The 18,691-nt window shown below is 43.1% G+C and overlaps 1 protein-coding gene and 1 long non-coding RNA gene across 3 annotated transcripts in view; one reads left to right on the top strand and one right to left on the bottom strand.

The window, feature by feature from the left end:
• Window positions 1–306: 306 nt before the first annotated feature.
• LOC113031402 (uncharacterized) lies at window positions 307–1,375 on the bottom strand. Of its 2 annotated transcripts, XR_003273736.1 has the most exons (3): window positions 788–1,375; window positions 540–693; window positions 307–448 (listed from the first exon to the last, which is right to left on the bottom strand). It is a non-coding gene; the product is annotated as an uncharacterized LOC113031402 (long non-coding RNA). The 2 variants fall into 2 exon arrangements; XR_003273735.1 differs by having other exon boundaries at window positions 307–693.
• Window positions 1,376–1,499: 124 nt separating this feature from the next.
• The window catches only part of dyrk1b (dual-specificity tyrosine-(Y)-phosphorylation regulated kinase 1B), a 61,134-nt gene continuing 43,942 nt past the window's right edge, over window positions 1,500–18,691 (top strand). Inside the window, exon 1 of the mRNA XM_026183441.1 lies at window positions 1,500–2,154. The gene's annotated coding sequence lies outside the window, so the exon portion shown is untranslated. The remainder of the gene's footprint in view (window positions 2,155–18,691) is intronic.

Raw genomic sequence — 18,691 nt, 5'->3', positions numbered from 1 at the left:
TATACACACTTCCTGTTTTGTAGCTGTTTGTTTGAACCAGTTTAAGTATTTTTCTGTTTTCCACATAGCTGCCATATTTGTTTTAATAAATGTTTTTGGTTGGTTATAATTGAACTCTTTAGCTAAATGCACCATCACACTGACGAACATTAATCTGACTGCTCTCTTGGTTTCTTTGGTCCAGATTCACAGCACTGAGGTGGTTTTAAAAATGCCATTACTCACTCTGTTAGGTACACATGGTCAACGGTCTAATCATGCGGTCACGTGGCAGTAGCCTGATGCATTTAGACAACTCGCTGAAGATCAAGCTGAGAAGAAAGGTAACTTTAATGACTTTGAACGTGGAAGGTTGCTGGGCCCTGGATTGTACGGCACAGCTGTCCCACAGGGTTGCAGAAACTGGTCCCCCCACTAAACAATGCAGTGAGCAGCAGTTCTGTGATACCTGCCACAGATAAGAGACCGGTCATACAAATGCAACAGTCACTCATCTACTTGTTACAACAAAGGCATGCAGAGCAGCAGCTCTACTCAACGTGTCAAAAGCTGGAGCAGGAGCCCACGCAGGCCAGTCCTGCCGCTGAGAACGGGAAACGGACCGCAATCCGCACTGGCTCCAACCGGACGTCAGTCCTGAGTCCTGCTGGCAAACATGGCAGCACGGCTCCATACGTGTGGTGTCAAGAGCCCCTGAGTACCAACGCAGCATCATTTAAACGCCACAGCTTACTGGAGCATTGTTACCGTGTCGTATCCACGCTGTAGCTGTGTGACGATGACTCACCGTGTCACTTCAACCGGTCAGCTGTGCAGCAGGTGTGTCATGCTGTCAGAATCTGAAGCGTTTCCAACGCCTTCTTGAAGAATTCAGGCAGCTTTGAACCAACAAGTGTCCGTGGGTGCAGCTCCACGCTGACTTTGCGCGTCACTCAAAGACGTGACCGTGGAGCGCACAGGTGCTGGGGTACAACACTAACGACCACAGCTCAGGTTCCGCGCTGTAACCGCTCAGTCCTCCCCCCGACGAACATGAGTGTGTCCACCTGTTCTCAGGTGTGACGCGGAGCTCATGTGTGGACAGGTAGCACGAGCGCTGTGTGCGGCGGGTGTTTGGCCGTTTAGCTCGTTGCTGCCTGTGCCCGTGCTGTCAGTGAAACTCACATTAATCGCTTTGTGTAGTTACAGGAGAAACGAACTACTCGTACCTGCAGAGGAAAGGAAGTGCTCTCTAAAGTGGTGACTCGTGCTAGTTTGTGACAACGCTACCATCATCTTTTCGAAGCGTTACACGGTCTGCATCGGGCAGACCTCTAAAATGATTGCTTTAGCACCATTACAGACTGAACTTTGGGAAGTTTGTATGATAGTATGCGGTGCGGTTTGTTTTGGCAGCCATTTTGTGGGAAATTTCTCTGGAACGCGCTGGGCCGTACTTGCCTAGTGTCGGGAGTGCGCTCTCAATGCAGCCCCTCTCCTTTGACCGATATTAACATCACAGAGGGGCTGGCCAGCATAGAGTTAGCTTTAGCCGTGTCTGCTAAAATACGGTCTTTCTCATAGCGTCTGCAGGTTCGGTCCGTCGGCTGGCCGTTACTATCAAACAGCCTGCACTTTGCGGACTGTCTTCCTTCAAATTCCAATGGCAGTGTTTTAATCAAGACAGCTAGCATGCTAGCTACTAGCTAGCTAGCTAATGTTAGCATCTTGCCTTTAAATTAATTGAGAAGAGGACGAGATCGCCTATTCAGTTGCCCCACGCTGTGGTTGCAAGGGACTTTGTTGTGCACCTGAGAATAAATATCGATCCAGTACATTAAGCTTGCTTAACAGAAAGAAGACTGAGTTCGAGGTGTCCGTGTTTGAAGCGGCGGGCTGCCCACCACCCCTTAGGCACGGCTAGCTGTGCTGCGCCGGCAATCAGTCCCCATCGACAGCCCCGCTCCTCGAGCTCCGAAGAACATAGACTATCATATTGTACTGGAAACGGGAAACCAGTTCCTGGCAAATAAGGCAACTCGACATTATTTTGGATTTCTGCTTTGAACGAAGGACAACTGACCTGGGGGAGGGGGCTCGGTTCGTGTGGACGAAGGGAAATAGGGGTTCCGAACATGGCTGCTAGTCGGAACTTGGTTCGACACACCGCCTGAGGTAAGAACTAGCCGGCCGGCGTTGGTCTTATTTATGGAGGAGTTGCTGGTTATGGTGGAGGCTGACACTGGGTTAGTGGTAACAGTGCTTGGTAGAAGAACGTTACCCTCTTTTCGCCCCTGTTACCGGCCTCGTGTTACCGCTTCTCCGGCGCGGCGCCTCAGATAGCTGATGAGGCAAAGAGGCAGGCTTCGACTGAAACAGGTTGGTCACCATTGCTGGTGCACAGTGGTTGATGTTGAACAGCTTAAGCTGGGGTGATGCGTCTCGGTGGCTGAGACGTGCCTTACGATAACTAGTCGTTACTCTGGCTTTTAATAGTGTGCAGCGTTGCCAACCCCTGCTCCTCCACTTTAGCCTGTGACTGACAAGTAACCATCTGGCGAGTTGACATAGTTGTGCTGGTCATTAAGGGACTACTGGTTAATTCGAACACAAGTGTCATACTGTGATATTGTGACCTGCCTCGCGTTAACGCGCGACATCCAGTAGACTGGGATGGGATGCCGGCGGAGCAAAACGGGAAAAGCGATGGGAGCTGAATGAGTGTGCTATTACACGATTGCATTAGAGACGTGTTGATTGTCCTCTAGCATATGTGCAAATATTCTGCTGTACCGCGAGGACTCGGATGAGTTTAGGTGACATAGCAGCCGATCAGCAACCCCGGGCTGTCCTCAGTGGACCTGCAGCATTTCATCTGCTGTGGCAGCTAACATAGCCGCTAGCTTAGCTACCGCATCAGCCCCAGCCCCTACCCTACCCTACCCTACCCTCAAATAGAGGCACACTGGCATCCAGTTGCCTGGAGATAGCTATTCGTAGCCAAGAACAGAACGACAAATGGACGGTGCCGAAGCACATCTGGAACAGTCATAACTTGACACCTTTTTAATCTATTTCCGTGCTCCTTTCCTGTTCTTGGTTAACAGTAGGCAGATATTTATCACTATTTAAATGTCACAGAATGCCCTCACTACATACACACCCAATTTAGCGCTCTGTAGGTTTTTTGGGTGCTGGTGGGTCGGTCATAAAATGGGTGAAAGACAATTTGCTTAATTGTTTCCATTCATTCTTTGTGACATCATGTTGATGCCTCAGTGAAGGTGTGCTTACTCAGTGTGTGAGCTTCCTGTGGAATTGAACCTGGCGTCTGGGCAGCTGCAGCCACAGTGCGCTCCATGGCTCCAAGAGAAAATGTTAGTCTCGTTTCGTTATCCTGTGTGATCAGGAATTAGGCTGAATGTTTGATGGTCTGTGCTTCAGTTGCACATCACAGAAGATGGACCTGTGATTTGCAAACTTCTCTGACCTGTTCTCATTCAAACGTCACGTCATTTTGCATTAACAATGAGATGCAAGGCGGCAAATAAAAGAAGAATCCAAGCTGACTTTTAGTGAAATAAAGGAAAGCATTCACATTCATTCAGCTCAGTTTCACTGAATATCTTTTCCCTGGGTCATCAGCACTTACCATGTAGTGGCTGTGTGTATGGGAAGCACTGTCCTACCCAGAGTAAAGTCAGTATGTTTAAAGATGCTGTGATACTGATATCTTTCAAACTATCATGAACCAATACTTTGTGATCAAACAAATCCTAAGATTAACTACAATAAGAGTCATCTGGATTCCTGGCAGGGCGCTCTGTGGGAGCGCACGAGTCACTTTTATTAGTGTTCTGTCTTACTCCCAAGATAACGCCTCATCTCACTGATAAAATGTCAAGTAAATGTTCTGGTTTACTTTGACCACTGGAGTGGTGTGCAGCCTGTGTCTTTTGGCCACAAATGGTCAATAGACTTGTTCCCAGCTGATAGCACAGCTGTGACAACAAGCTAAGTCTGTTTGTGTGACAGCTCTTGCAAACCAGTTTAAAATTAGTGTCGACTCGTCACAGGTTCATTCCAAAAATTGATGGGGTCTTTTTGAACACACCTCCACATTCAGTGATGACCGAGTCTCTTTACATACGGAGTGCTGGTACTGTTACTCAAGCTGAATTTTCCCCCCACTTTTAGGAGTGGCTGTAGGTCAGGAGGTAGAGCAGGTCATCTGCTGATTGGACGGTCGGTGGTTTGATCCCTGGCTCCCCCTAATCTGCATGCCAAATATCCTTGGGCAAGATAGTAATCCCGCTGCATCCACTGGAGTATGAATGTGTGTGACTGGTAGTTAGAAAGCACTTAAATGCATAGAAAGATGATGCTCGTGTGACTGGGTGAATGTGGCATGTTGTATAGAGCGCTTTGAGTGTTCTGGGAGAGCAGAAAAGCGCTGTACAAGAATCCCAATCAGTCCATGTTGTGCAGTTACGTTGTCTGTTGCTTCCTAGATAGACCTGTTTCCTTTTCTTTACACTGGTCATATATTTGGACCAGGGGAAGGATGGATGTGTATCCTCTGCAGCGTTTCTTTTTGCCCTCGTGTTAAGGGTTTTCCTACGATTGCCAAAGGAGGAGCCGTGTTTTTGTAGGTATTAGGTGTATTTTCTTTTCTTTTCTTTAAATATCACCACTAATCCTAGTTAAAGAGTTTGGGTCTGCTCGTTAAAAGTTGATTTCCATTGGATGCGCTTCTTTTCAAAATAACTGAACATCAGGGGCCCATAGGAACTTAAGGCTATTTACCTCTAAAACACATGTATAGCTGGCTGCCTTGCATTTAAAAGTCTTGTAGACCGTTCCAAAAGTAACCACAGTATAACTGTTATAGGGTTTTTTATGATAGGTAAATTTAAATAAATGCCCATTAATTTTAAAGATGACCTGAACTCCACATCAAGTCTTATGTGCTGCATCAAACTCCATCAGTTCAAATAATTGAATTATGCTGGTGAGACAAAACCTTTATTTTTTCCACTATAATATTGTGACCAGTGTGGGGCTTTTGTCTTAAAATGTTAAACTTTTCAACTTGCTGTTGAACATGCAAGTATCAGTGGAGCTACTGAACACCACACTAGTATTGAGACATCATGTTGTTCAACAGTTAGCTGACTTCAGTAGGAAAATGATCAGTTTAGGCCATTCTGTGGTAAATTCAGTTGATTTGAGCTGATTTGTAAAGCCTGTCTATATAAAGTCCATAGCTTTTCCCAGAGCTGAGGGTGTATGTCAGAGCACAAACCAATCCATGACGTCTGGAGAATTTGAGATTGTAGAGTGCTGAGCCAGGCACAGATCTGGGCAAAGGTATAGACGTCTGCAGCATTGTAGAGCCTGATAATCAGCACCCATGTTTTCTTATAGATTTCGTAGTATGGTATCAGCACAATAGAGAACTTTGCTCTCAGACTAATGGTGTACTTGTGATCCCAAGGCTATTTTAAAGTAGGCAGAGCCTTCAGATTCAGTCTGCTCTTCTGTGGAACCAGCTCCCAGTTTGGATCCAGGAGATGGACACCCTCTATACTCTAAACATTAGCCATAAAACCTAGCTAGGGCTGGATCAGGTGATTAGTTACACTGCTGTTGGCTCCCATGATGAGTGTTTCTCCTTCACTCACTGTGTGTCTATACACCACTTTGAATTGAATTATCAGTTATTATTAATCCCTGTGCTTCTCTAGTGTGTGAGCTCCTGCTGTGGAGCAGTTTCTCTCTTCTTGACCCTGAGCCTGGTTCTGCTGGACTTTTCTTCCTCGTAAATGGGGGAGTTTTTCCTCCCCACTATTACCACGCGCTTCCTCATAGGGCATCATCTCATTGTTTGGATTTTCTCTGTATTTTATTTATCCTACTGCCTTAAGGTGATTGTTGTTGGGATTTGATGCTATACACATAACACTGAATTGAAAATGGAGAACAATGTTCTCCATCACCCACAAATATGAAAGTTTGGAATCACCAGGAGCTGGTCACTAGGCCAATCTAAGCATTCAGCTTGAAGATGCTCCGGATCTGGGACTGGGGCAAGGTTCATCGTCTAAAAGGACAACAACAATGGGTGTGGCAAGGCTGTAGTATCATACTCAAAAAGACTTCAGACAAGACAAGACGGCCTTAATTTGTCCCAGATTTGGGAAATTCAGTGTTGCAGCAGATGAGTGGAAAGAACAGATACAAACTGGAATAATGCTATGAAAAAAAAGAGAAGAGGAAACTGTACCATGCAAGTCAGGAGAAATGGAACTTATTTTTAATAGATTTGCAAACATTTGAAGCTGTTTTTTTCACTTTCTCACTATGGGGCGTTGTTTATCGAATTTTCAGGTGAAAAATGAATTGAATCCATTTTGCAATAATAACTCTAATAACATGAGAAAATGTAGAACAAGTGAAGCACTGTGAAAGGAGTCACTCATGACTGTAAGACCAGGCTGATCGACCTTTGGACCACCTGCATTGACTGTAACTCAATGCTTCACCTACGACTGTACAGGACCAGCAGAACCATAAGAGCTGCAGCCTAAGAAGCCCAGACCTCCACCTCCCCGGTCACCTGCTCTAGCTTTGCCGGTGGAACACCGAGGCTTTCCCAAACCCATCAAGAGATCTACCTTCTCCACTGTGGTCCTGGGTCTGCCCGGGGCCTCCTCTTGGTGGGACATGCCCGCAGGCATCCTAGTCAGATGCTGGAACCACCTCAACAGGCTCCGTTCTTATTAATACAAACTATGATATTTGATGTAAAGAAAGATTTAACCCCAGTTTCACAATAATTTAACCAAGAAACCCGGGGAATTCTCCCAGTAAATTCTTATTACCGATGTGAGTCTGAATCCATTTTCTGTGTTTTTGTTAATGTCATAAAAAATTCCTTATCATATAAAAGAAATACAATTCTGCCAAGATATGTAAGAATGTCTAATTGTGCCTAACATTAACTTATATGGTATTTAAATTAAAAAAAATGAAATTAATGAATTTATTAAAAATGACTAAATGTTTCTTATTAGCATGATGCGACTTCACCTGCTCTGACCAGGCCAACAGCAAGTTTTCATAGAAGATTCAAACTGTTCTCTCTTCTCTCGCTTTGATATTCTTGTTACTGCATCTCCCGTCTGTGACTCTGCCCATTATCATTACCCATATGGGATTATACTCCATACTTTTCTAAATATAACAAACATTTTTTATAATCACAAAGAAAATCTAAGGCTCCAGCATGAAGCAGTGTTCAAGGCTGTGCAGTATGCTAGCATTTCAGCTTATTTGTGAACTTAGCCGAGAGCGTCTCATTAGCGTTGCTCATGATTGTCATTAACACGCACTCAGAAGGATCTTAAAGGTGACGAGAACCTTTAATGCGGAGATGCGACCCGCATATAAGCTTCATTTTAAAAGCAGTTAAGAGATTTTGTGTTTAAAACTTTTCAAACGTACTAATATTGTATTTTTAGATTAGCTTCAGAAACAAAGGGAAAGACTGTATATGGATCGTGAGCTGCTCGAGGAGTACAGGACACATTTGGGCAAAGTACTTCAAAAACACGAATGATCACTTTGAACAGTAATAGCAGTAACATCAGTCTTTCAGTTGTTTTTACTTTCTTTGTTGCTTGCATCTTTTCTCAGTCAATTGGGTAAACTCAATTATTTTCATTACCATAATTCTTATCTCCACAAGAGACTTTTCATTACTGCTATGCATGAAAATGTGCAGATTTCTAAAATGTTTTATCTTCCAGAGACAAGAATTTGTCATATTTATCAAAACATTTTCTTTAATCGTCGCCCTGCTGGTGTTTTTGTGAGCAATAACATTAATTAAAAAATGAGCTCTACATTTACATGTTTGTGTGTCGGTCATGAGACTTGATTTGAAATATATAAATATATATAAATCATCAATTTTCATGGAGTGTGTTGTTCATTTATATGCTTATTTGGGTCAGTCTAAGAACTCTTTAAAAATAGTTTTTGATGAATTATTTCAGTTTGTCGTTTATTATATTGGTAATGAGAATCGTTTAGGATCATCTGCCATTAAATAAGATTACAGTTCCTTAAAACTGTGTTATAATAATACTTTTATCAGAATATGAAAGATCTCGCAGTCTTTGTGAGAATCACCCACCTTCATCATTCTCTAATCGATTATCAAATATTATGGTCGACAGTATCGAACGCTGCACTGAGGTCTAGCAGGACAAGCACAGAGATGAGTCCACTGTCAGAGGCCATAAGAAGATCATTTGTAACCTTCACTAAAGCTGTTTCTGTGCTGTGATGAGCTCTGAAACCTGACTGAAACTCTTCAAATAAACCTCTGCAGATGATCTGTTAGCTGTTTGACAACTACTCTTTCAAAACATAGAGACAAAGGATGTAAGAGATTGGTCTACGATGGGTTAAGACAGTTTTGTTTCTTGTTTTTAGTAACTGGTTAATTATTGCCATCCTAAAGGCTTGTGTAGGCTTTAACTAGCTACACAGACAACTTCAGTTTTTCTGATATAATTCTGTTATTGTGTGCAAATAGAAATAATGTATACTTTATAAAGAAAAGTGTTTTGTTTATAGATGCCATGTTGTCCCTCTGTTAAAACAAATGTTTGGGGCAGTTTGGACAAATGTTGAAGTTCATATTATCCAAAAGCATGTCATTGGCCATAATTCTTACAGTAATGGCTAAAGCACTTACATGATGCAACTGAAATTAATAATAATGGATTGCATTTATATAGCGCTTTACAATGCCACTATTCATTCACTCTCACATTCACACACTGGTGGAGGCAGCTACAGTTGTAGCCACAGCTGCCCTGGGGCAGACTGACAGAAGCCAGGCTGCTATATCGCGCCATCGGCCCCTCTGGCCAGCACCAGTAGGCGGTAGATGAAGTGTCTTGCCCAAGGACACAACGACCGAGACTGTCGGAGCCGGGGCTCGAACCGGCGACCTTCCGGTTACTGATGAGCGTCCCAACCCGCTGAGCCACGGTCGCCCCATAAATTTAGGCTTTTGTCTTTTCAAAGAAATTATGTGAATATAATTTTATAGGTTTTGTCAAAAAGAGCAATTTCAAAGCTTATGCTTCATCTGCGTTCAGCACCTTCATTTCAATTATTCAACAATAGAGGAAGTTTGGTGCTAAGCGCGGGTGTAGTAGTGTGACATTTGCCTCTGGTCGTGTGTGGACACGAGTGCTGCTGAGCAGGAATGGATATCTGTAAGACTTTATTGATAATATTAGTGTCAGGGGTACTACTTATCATCGTTTTTGTTGGTTTGTTTGTTATTGTTAAGGACATGATTTCAGATGCAGTTGAGAGATTTGTAGGCCTGTAGAGAGTCCAGCTTCCTCAAATTCTTTAAGGCCAGACTGCACACCGTGCTGAGACATGGTAGTGGTATCTGTAGGATGCATTTCCAAAAGATAGGTGACTGTCTTGCAGTAGCTCATGCCATACTAACTGATGTCAGTGGTTATGGCACTGTTCAAGCATCCGTAGTGTAGAAACTGAGAGCATAGCTAGCAGCTAGTGCCAGCCATGAAACGAACCATCGTGATGCTGGGAATGAGGACAGGATTACTGATCAGTGGTGAAACCTTTATTATTTAAAAATAAATAAAAACATTTGTCTTTTATGAGTACATGATATATAAAAGCTTATGTAGCTCATGTTTTATCAGCTACGATACAATGTATATTATTCATAGATAACGAATGATAATGAATTATAATTTAACTGGCTGTGCTGGGGGTAATGTGTTGCTGTAATCACATTACATTTTTCAGAGATGGCGTAGCGCATGGATGCAGCGGCTCTTCTAGGGACAAGTGAGAGTGTTTCAACGTTGTGGCTGTGAAACTTAAGAACGAGAGACCTCAGTAATACTCAGGGCAAAGTATGTGGTTGGAACTGCAAAGCTCAGCTCTGACTTGGTCGTACGAAGTCAATACGGCATCCTGTCGGAGAGATAGAGTGAAAGCGCTGTGAATGCAAACAGAAGAGGGACAGCTATGGCAGACAGCTGTGGAGTGATGGTGGGGGATTTTAACCATACCAGTTTAACGACTGTGCTTCCCAAGCTGAAGCAGTGCATGGTGTGAACATGCTGGTGCCCGCTTGCAAACCACTCCTGAAGTGCAGCAGACCAGCGATAACACAGACCAGCCTCTGGCCAGAGGGTGGACCTCGAGACTGCTTTAGGCACTCTGAGTGCTGTTCAAGACGGCAGCCTCACTGGGAGACCAGATAAACATCAAGGAGTATGCGGAGCAGTAACCTGCTACACTGCCAAGTGCACAGACAATATCACTGTAGCTAAGACCGTCATGCACATGGCAACCAGAAACCCTGGATGACCACAGAACTGCGCTCACTGCTGACAGCCTGACGCAGCTTTGGAGCGGGCGAAGAAACTGCCAGACTGGCACCTATGCAGAGAGAATCCGCAAGACAAGAAATATCAGACCAATGTGGCAGGGAGTGCAGGCACTGACCCGTTACAAAGCTGTTATCGTAAGCAAGCAGATACCCAGAGGACCCTGGTCAGGGTCAGCCCACGGAAAGCAGCAGGTCCAGATAAAATCCCAGGACGTGTGCTCAGGGACTGCGCTGGCGTGCGTGCTGATGTCCGCGCTGGTATCTTTAACCTCTCTCAGCCAGGCCACAGTAGCTAAGAAACCAGTTGTATCCTGTCTAAGTGGCTACCGTCCCGTCGCATTGACACCAATTGTAATGAAGTATTTTGAACTGCTTATCAAACCACACATCACAGCCAGCCTTCCTGCATCATTTGACCAATTTGCTTGTTGTCCCAACCACTCCATAGAAGATGCATCCTTACATCCCATATTAGGAAACTCTACAAAGCCATCAGGCTGAGCACTGGATCTTCTCAAGGCTGTTTAAACAACACTGTTGTTTACGCTGTTTATACACAACTGTGTATCTAGATATGAGGGGAACCTCACATCTGTGGATGATACCACAGAGGCAGGACTGATTAGCGGAAACGATGATTCAGTGTACAGTAAAGAAGTTGAACAGCTTGTAGGCTGGTGTAGAGAAAACAATCTGGTGCTAAATGTAGCCAAAGCAAAAGAGATGATCACAGCTTCCAGAAGATGCAGATCGAGCAAACTCCTCTGGGTATCAGCAGCTGCCCAGTGGAAAGAGTGGAAGATCTCGAAGGACCTGAGCTGGTGCAAGAACATCTCCGTGATCACAAAACGGGTCCATCAGAGACCGCACTTCCTGAAACAGGCGTCTCTCCTCCAGCATCCTCAGGACTTTATACCGAGGCGTGGTGGAGAGTGTTCTCACTTACTGCACATCAGCGTGATGTTCCAGCTGCAGTAGGTCAGACAAAAAAGCACTTCAGAGGATAGCTGGAGCCGCTGAGAACGTCATCCGAGTTTTCCTCCCCTCCTTCCAGGACCTCTTTCAGAGCCTCTGCAGGATTAGGGCACTGATCGTCATGAAGGACCTCTTACGCCCTCTCCACATATTCTTTGAACTGCTGCTATTAGGCAAACGTTCTGCAGTATAAAAGGCAGCACTGATCAACAGCTCCCTCCCACAAGCTTTTCGAATGCTGAATTATTGATTACGATATGTACAGTACCAGGAGTCCTGGTAGTGTTTCAGTGTAAAGTTTTAATTACCTGTAATTCTCACACAGTTATTTAATTATCATCATTATTATTATTAAATTCATTTTCCAAGTGACTATTTTACAGCGATATATCTGGGATGTATAAAGTTTGGCGTTTCAGGTCATTTTATGGAGTAACAAGTAGTGTAACAAATTACTTTCTCCAGCGAGTAACTACGTAACTTATTGCATTACTTTTAAAAAGAGTAATGAGTAATGTGCAGTACATTCCTTTTGTTGATTAACAAACCAAACACTGCTGATTGGAAATAATTGTTTAATTAGAAATAACTATTTAGTAAAGTGTAATCAATACAAGTTGATGATTTTAAAGTGAAACAGTTTCCAGAAAAATTGTCACAATGAACGATGGAGCTGCCCTGACTGTCTTTTAGAGCTTTAGCTTTTCAGCACTGTGCACTTTTACTTTTAGCAATCGAATTGCGCTTAACGTCTCAAGTTGCAACTCCCAGCAACGGCACCTGCTGTGCTGCTTTAACGCAGCCCTGCTTTGCGTCATGGCTGCACGCTGTGGGCAGCTGAGTCAAACACCTTGGATACAGTCGAGTCGTAGATGGAAGCAGCTAAAACTGCAGTTAGCATTTAAGCACTGAAATCACAGAATGTGTCAGTTTAATAAAAGGCAGTTGAAATGTCACTTTAAGGATGGGCATTGAATGCAGTTGAGTTTCACAATCACAAGGTGAAAATCTTGGAAAGTGAACTCTGACTTAACCATCTGGAGGTGAAGTGATGAAACGTTTCCAGTAAACTGGGTCAGCCTAAGTTTAAATGACAGGTACTGGAGGCTCTCTTTTACGAGGCGTGTTCATCATTATAATATCCACCATGAATCTCCGCTCAGAAATATGATGCATGTACTAAGCTGCTGCTGCCTCTGTAGGTCTATGGTGCACACATACAGGCTCTCACATTCTCAAAAGTAGTAGTTCAGGACGTAGAGGGGTCATCCACTAGGAAAAGGTTTGTGGTTTGATCCCTAGCTACTCCTGTGTGTGTGTTGAAAGTGGTTAAAGGCACAGAATAAAAAGAGCTGTGTGAATGTTTGTATGAATTCCTATCAGTTTACCATCATGTCTTCATGCTTCATGTGTGATTTTGCCCAGTAATTTGCAGCCACGCAAAATTCTTAACAATCAGCCAAGTTCCTTAACAGGTGTGTTAGACACCTGCAGTCTGCTCAGCTCTGAGCTTCCTGTCAGTATACGTGCTGGTAATTTGGGCAAGCATGTTGTTGTTGCGCGTGGTCCTTCCACCTGTCCTTTCTGGTACCCTATTTTTTCAAAAAGAGATGAAACATGTTGTAAATTGATGCTATGTTAGATCTGTAACTTTATATATTTGGCAAACCCCTGGACAATATAATAAATGAGAAACTGATATATCTATTAAGAATTATGCTGCTGATTGCAGAAAACGATTGAGAAGAAAAAATGACAGCAAGACTACGGTTAGAAACAGACAGATTTGTGGATGGATGGTCAGAAAACCACCTCAGAATGGTAGTTGCTTCTTTTCTGTGTTATTTGTTTTATTTTGATGTTTTACTTTTCTATTTTTTCCTTAAAAGTTTTAATAAAATCTCTGCCCCATTTAAGACTTTCATATCTTCTCCATCTCACTTGAGATGAAGAGATAAAGTGAAATGAAAAAGAAATAAATGCACCTTGAATTATTTTTTTACTGATGCTCAATATTTGAATTGAATCTTTTAATTAATTTTCATATATTAATACATTAAATTTAATGTTGACCGTTTTTACATTATATTACCAACACTAGTCTCATGAACTACATTAGTTAACTGTTGTTAATCAGCTAATGTTAAAGTTCCTGCTGCCGTGGTCTCTCAGCCTCACATACATACCAGCGTAAAAAATTAAGATGTTCACCTTCATTTCTGTCGAGCAATGCTGTATAAAATGTTTCTACCCGCTAGTGTCATGGTTGCAGTTAACAGCCTCAGCTGCCTCCTTCAAAAGACCTGGCCTGCTTGGATTGGCCGGGTCCTTTAAAGGATGTAGTCTCTAAATTGGGACACACCTCCTGACCGCTCCAAACGTGTCTGGAAGTGCGGCACCAGTGCAGGCATAGGGTGGTCAGGATTCTGCGTCCACCCCAGCCACCCTGACCCTCCGCCATTGCTAGTCGGTACCAGAGGTACTAGTCATTTACTGATAAGTCCTTATATGTAACCATCTGTCACCAAGTGGACAGGTGAGAAACGCCATAAATGACTATTATTGCTAGTAGACAAAACATTAGATACAAGGGGCAGAAAGAAGCTTTTCCTGGGGGGTTGATGAGGGCTTTCCCTTAGCGTTGAGGTGAGGAAGAGTCATTCGGGAGGGGCTCAGAGTGGCGCCGCCATTGGAAGGAAACAGCTGAGGCAGTCAGCTCATGTGTAAGATGTTCCAAGCATGTCCTACCAGGAGGAGGCGCGGCGTAGACCCAGTGTCCGCTGGAGAGAGCCTATCTATTTGCTTGTCTGGGAACGTTTCCCCGGATAAGCAAGGAAAGCTGGCGAGAGGGAGGTCTGGGCTTCCCTGCTAGGCTGCTGCCACCGCGACCCAATTTCAGATAAGCAGAATAAAGTGGATGGTAGGGCTGGGCCATATCATACCGTTCACGGTAATACAGGTGTAATGTTAGGCAATGATAAGAAAATGAAATATGGCGATAGAATATGGGTAAAACGCGCACGCGCAGTGCCTTTGTTTACATACGCACATGGCCGAAAAGCATGGCGGCAACGGAGAATGAGAAGGGTGAAAACGCATCGTTGAATGAAACGATGAACCAGAACTGGTTTGTAAAAATGCGAAAACTTCAGTGGTGTGGAACTGGTTTAGCTTTACTGTCAGATACACAACAAAGCAGTTTTTGGTAGTGCATGCAGGCGGGCCGTCGTTATTACCGAAACGATTTTATGTGCACGGCGCTCGAAAATCTGTCAAATGTTTCAGTACGACTTTGCTAAGCTACGAAGCCGCAGCGCTTGATGGATTGTCGGAGCATTACGGCTATCGTAGGCGGACCCTCGCGCAGTGATACGTACTGTGCTTCAACATGTTACCTACTGTGTGTGTTTAACCTCTTTAAGTTCTGTGGATGTTATACATGGTTATGTCGGCTCCACTGGAAATGCCTTTTGGTCAAACTGTCAGACAGGAGTTTGCACTGTTACATTTTTTATAACTTTAATGCACATAAACAGCTGCTTGTTTCAGTGAAAATACACTGATGGTTTTTTGCACTAATAAAGTTGTGGAGTTGTAAAGTATTTTGCGTCACTTATATCGTCAGTTATATCGTTATCGCTAAGTTTCAAATGTATATCGTGATAAATATTTTTGGCTGTAGTGGATGGATAATTAATTTTTCTTGTTTTTTAGATTGTAACTTTTATTGAACTTGTTCTCGTGAACTTTGGAACAGCGTGCGTCGTTCATAATGTACAGCACAATACGCCACACTCAGTTTATTTTTTGGATGTAAATTTGTCATAGTACAGAACAGAGTACAAACATAGTTCATAAAATTGTAATAAGATTGAAAAGTATTTGGTGTGAGTATCTTTATGCTTGAACACAGCCTGAGCTCTCTTCAGGAGCTTAATATAATTTCTTTTAGTCTATACAAATGATACTTTAGGCTTTTTAAAGGACATTCAAAGCTCTAATTTGGATGTTTCTGCCTTTTGCTCTGTTCTCTGGCAAGATGATCCCCACTTCAATGATGTTTAGATCCAGGCTCTGGGGAGACAAATCCATGACTGATCGTTCCTTTGTAAGTTTGTCTGTCTAGGTATGCTTTTCTTGCATTGGCAGTGTGTTTGAGATCATTGTCATGCTGAAAAAAATGAAGCTGTTTCCAGCCAGATCCTCTCCAGGTGGTATTGCACGGTGGATCTGCATTCATAATTTCATCAATTTTCACAAGAGTCCCAACAAACGTGCTCGTCATCTCCGAGCATGAAGTAAGGAGAGCCTTCAAGAGAGTGAACACCAGGAAAGCAGCAGGACCAGACGGCATCCCAGGTCGTATCCTCAGAGACTGCACATACCAGCTAGCTCCTGTGTTCACTGAGATATTCAACATCTCTTTATCTCAGTCGGTGATCCCCACATGCTTCAAAGAGTCCATCATTGTTCCTGTCCCGAAGAAACCCCACCCTGCTTCTCTCAATGACTATCGCCCTGTAGCCCTCACCTCAGTAGTGATGAAGTGCTTTGAACGCCTGGTCAGAGACTTCATCATTTCTTCACTACCAGACACACTGGACCCACTACAGTTCGCTTACCGTCCAAATCGTTCCACAGACGATGCCATCTCTCATCTCCTCCACACATCACTCACTCACTTGGACACTAGAAGGGGGAATTATGTTAAAATGCTCTTCATAGACTACAGCTCTGCATTTAACACCATAATTCCCTCCACACTCACCACCAAGCTGGAGCATCTGGGACTCAGCTCATCTATGTGTCTGTGGATCTCCAACTTCCTAACTGGCAGACCACAGGCAGTAAGGATGGGCGGACATGTCTCAGCCTCCACCACTCTCAGCACTGGAGCCCCCCAGGGGTGTGTTCTGAGCCCCCTGCTGTACTCTTTGTACACATATGACTGTGTGGCCACTACCAGCTCCACCACCATCATCAAGTTTGCTGACGACACCGTCGTGGTGGGCCTGATCTCTGATAACAACGAGACGGCCTACCTGAAGGAGATTAGGAATCTGGAGAACTGGTGCCAGAGGAACAACCTCCTTCTAAACGTCAGTAAGACAAAGGAGCTGATAGTGGACTTCAGCACTAAGCAGGAGAGGAACTACCAGACCCCCGTCATCAACGAGTGCCCAGTGGAGAGAGTGGACAGCTTCAAATACCTCGGAGTTCACATCACGCAGGACCTGTCATGGTCCTGTCACATCAACACCGTGGTGAAAAAGGCCCGACAGCGTCTACCACCTCAGACGCTTGAGAGACTTCCAACTGCCCTCCAAGGTGCTCAGGAACTTTTACTCGTGCACCATAGAGAGCATCCTGGCGGGAAACATCTCAACCTGATTCGGGAACAGCACCATGCAGGACAGACGAGCTCTACAGAGGGTTGTGCGGTCAGCTGAGCGCACCATCCGCTCCGAGCTCCCTGACCTGCACTCAATCTACAGCAGGCGGTGCTGGACCAAGGCCAGGAAGATGGTGAAGGACCTCAGCCATCCCAACAACAGACTGTTCTCTCTGTTGAGGTCAGGAAAGCGATTCCGCTCCCTGAAGACCAACACAGAGAGACTGAGGAGGAGCTTCTTCCCGCAGGCGATACGGTCTCTCAATCACACCACCACACAGTACTGACCCACACATATGGTTCTTACACACACACTGGACTTTCTGGACTTTGGTTTTGCACAACACTGGTCACTATATTCTTCATTTCCAGTTAATACTTGTACAGCTGCTGTTATTGTGTATATATTTATTTATATTTAGATTTCTTCATACATTCTTATATAGTTCTATATTGTGTATTGTGTATTTTGTTGTACAGTTATTTTATTTTCAACTTTAATTTATATATTTATCTTTATCTTATTCTTCCCAGTTAAATTTACCCTTCATTCTAATTTGTGTTGTACAGTTATTTCATTTTTAACCTTAATTTATATTTTATTCCTTCCTAGTTAAATTTACCCTTTTTAATTTTTCATATTTATTTCCTTTCTTATTCATAGCCTTTTCCTTTTTTGTTCTCTTTAGGTCACGAGCAGTTGTCCAAGCATTTCACTGCATATCGTACTGTGTATGACTGTGTACGTGACAAATAAAATTTGAATTTGAATTTGAACATCACTGACAGATCAACCCAAACCCTGACCTGTAATCCACATACCGCTGTACCACGCTGCTGACCTCTCCGTTCACGGGTGGTTCTCACGAAGATGAAAATATAAATATTCTCTCTCTTATTTAAGCAATTCTGTAAACCTGCCATACAGTTTGATAAAAGTATTATTATAAAACAGTTTCATGGACTTTTTATTCTCATTTAATGGCAGCATGATCCAAAAATGAATCTCATTACCAACAAACTGAGACCATTAATTAGGAAAAGATTTTTAAAAGATCTTTTCTGATTTACCTAAATAAATGAAAATTAATGAAAATTAATGATTTATATATTTCTCATGACCGACACACAAACATGTAAATGTAGAGCTCATTTTTTAATTAATGTTATTGCTCACAAAAACACCAGCAGGGCGACGATTAAAGAAAATGTTTTGATAAATATGACAAATTCTTGTCTCTGGAAGATAAAACATTTTAGAAATCTGCACATTTTCATGCATAGCAGTAATGAAAAGTCTCTTGTGGAGATAAGAATTATGGTAATGAAAATAATTGAGTTTACCCAATTGACTGAGAAAAGATGCAAGCAACAAAGAAAGTAAAAACAACTGAAAGACTGATGTTACTGCTATTACTGTTCAAAGTGATCATTCGTGTTTTTGAAGTACTTTGCCCAAATGTGTCCTGTACTCCTCGAGCAGCTCACGATCCATATACAGTCTTTCCCTTTGTTTCTGAAGCTAATCTAAAAATACAATATTAGTACGTTTGAAAAGTTTTAAACACAAAATCTCTTAACTGCTTTTAAAATGAAGCTTATATGCGGGTCGCATCTCCGCATTAAAGGTTCTCGTCACCTTTAAGATCCTTCTGAGTGCGTGTTAATGACAATCATGAGCAACGCTAATGAGACGCTCTCGGCTAAGTTCACAAATAAGCTGAAATGCTAGCATACTGCACAGCCTTGAACACTGCTTCATGCTGGAGCCTTACATTTTCTTTGTGATTATAAAAAATGTTTGTTATATTTAGAAAAGTATGGAGTATAATCCCATATGGGTAATGATAATGGGCAGAGTCACAGACGGGAGATGCAGTAACAAG

Source organism: Astatotilapia calliptera, chromosome 11 (genome assembly GCF_900246225.1).
Source record: "Astatotilapia calliptera chromosome 11, fAstCal1.2, whole genome shotgun sequence".
Taxonomy (NCBI): Eukaryota; Metazoa; Chordata; class Actinopteri; order Cichliformes; family Cichlidae; genus Astatotilapia; species Astatotilapia calliptera.
The sequence above is the reverse complement of the archived record's forward strand: the minus strand, read 5'-3'. Positions and strand labels throughout refer to the sequence as shown.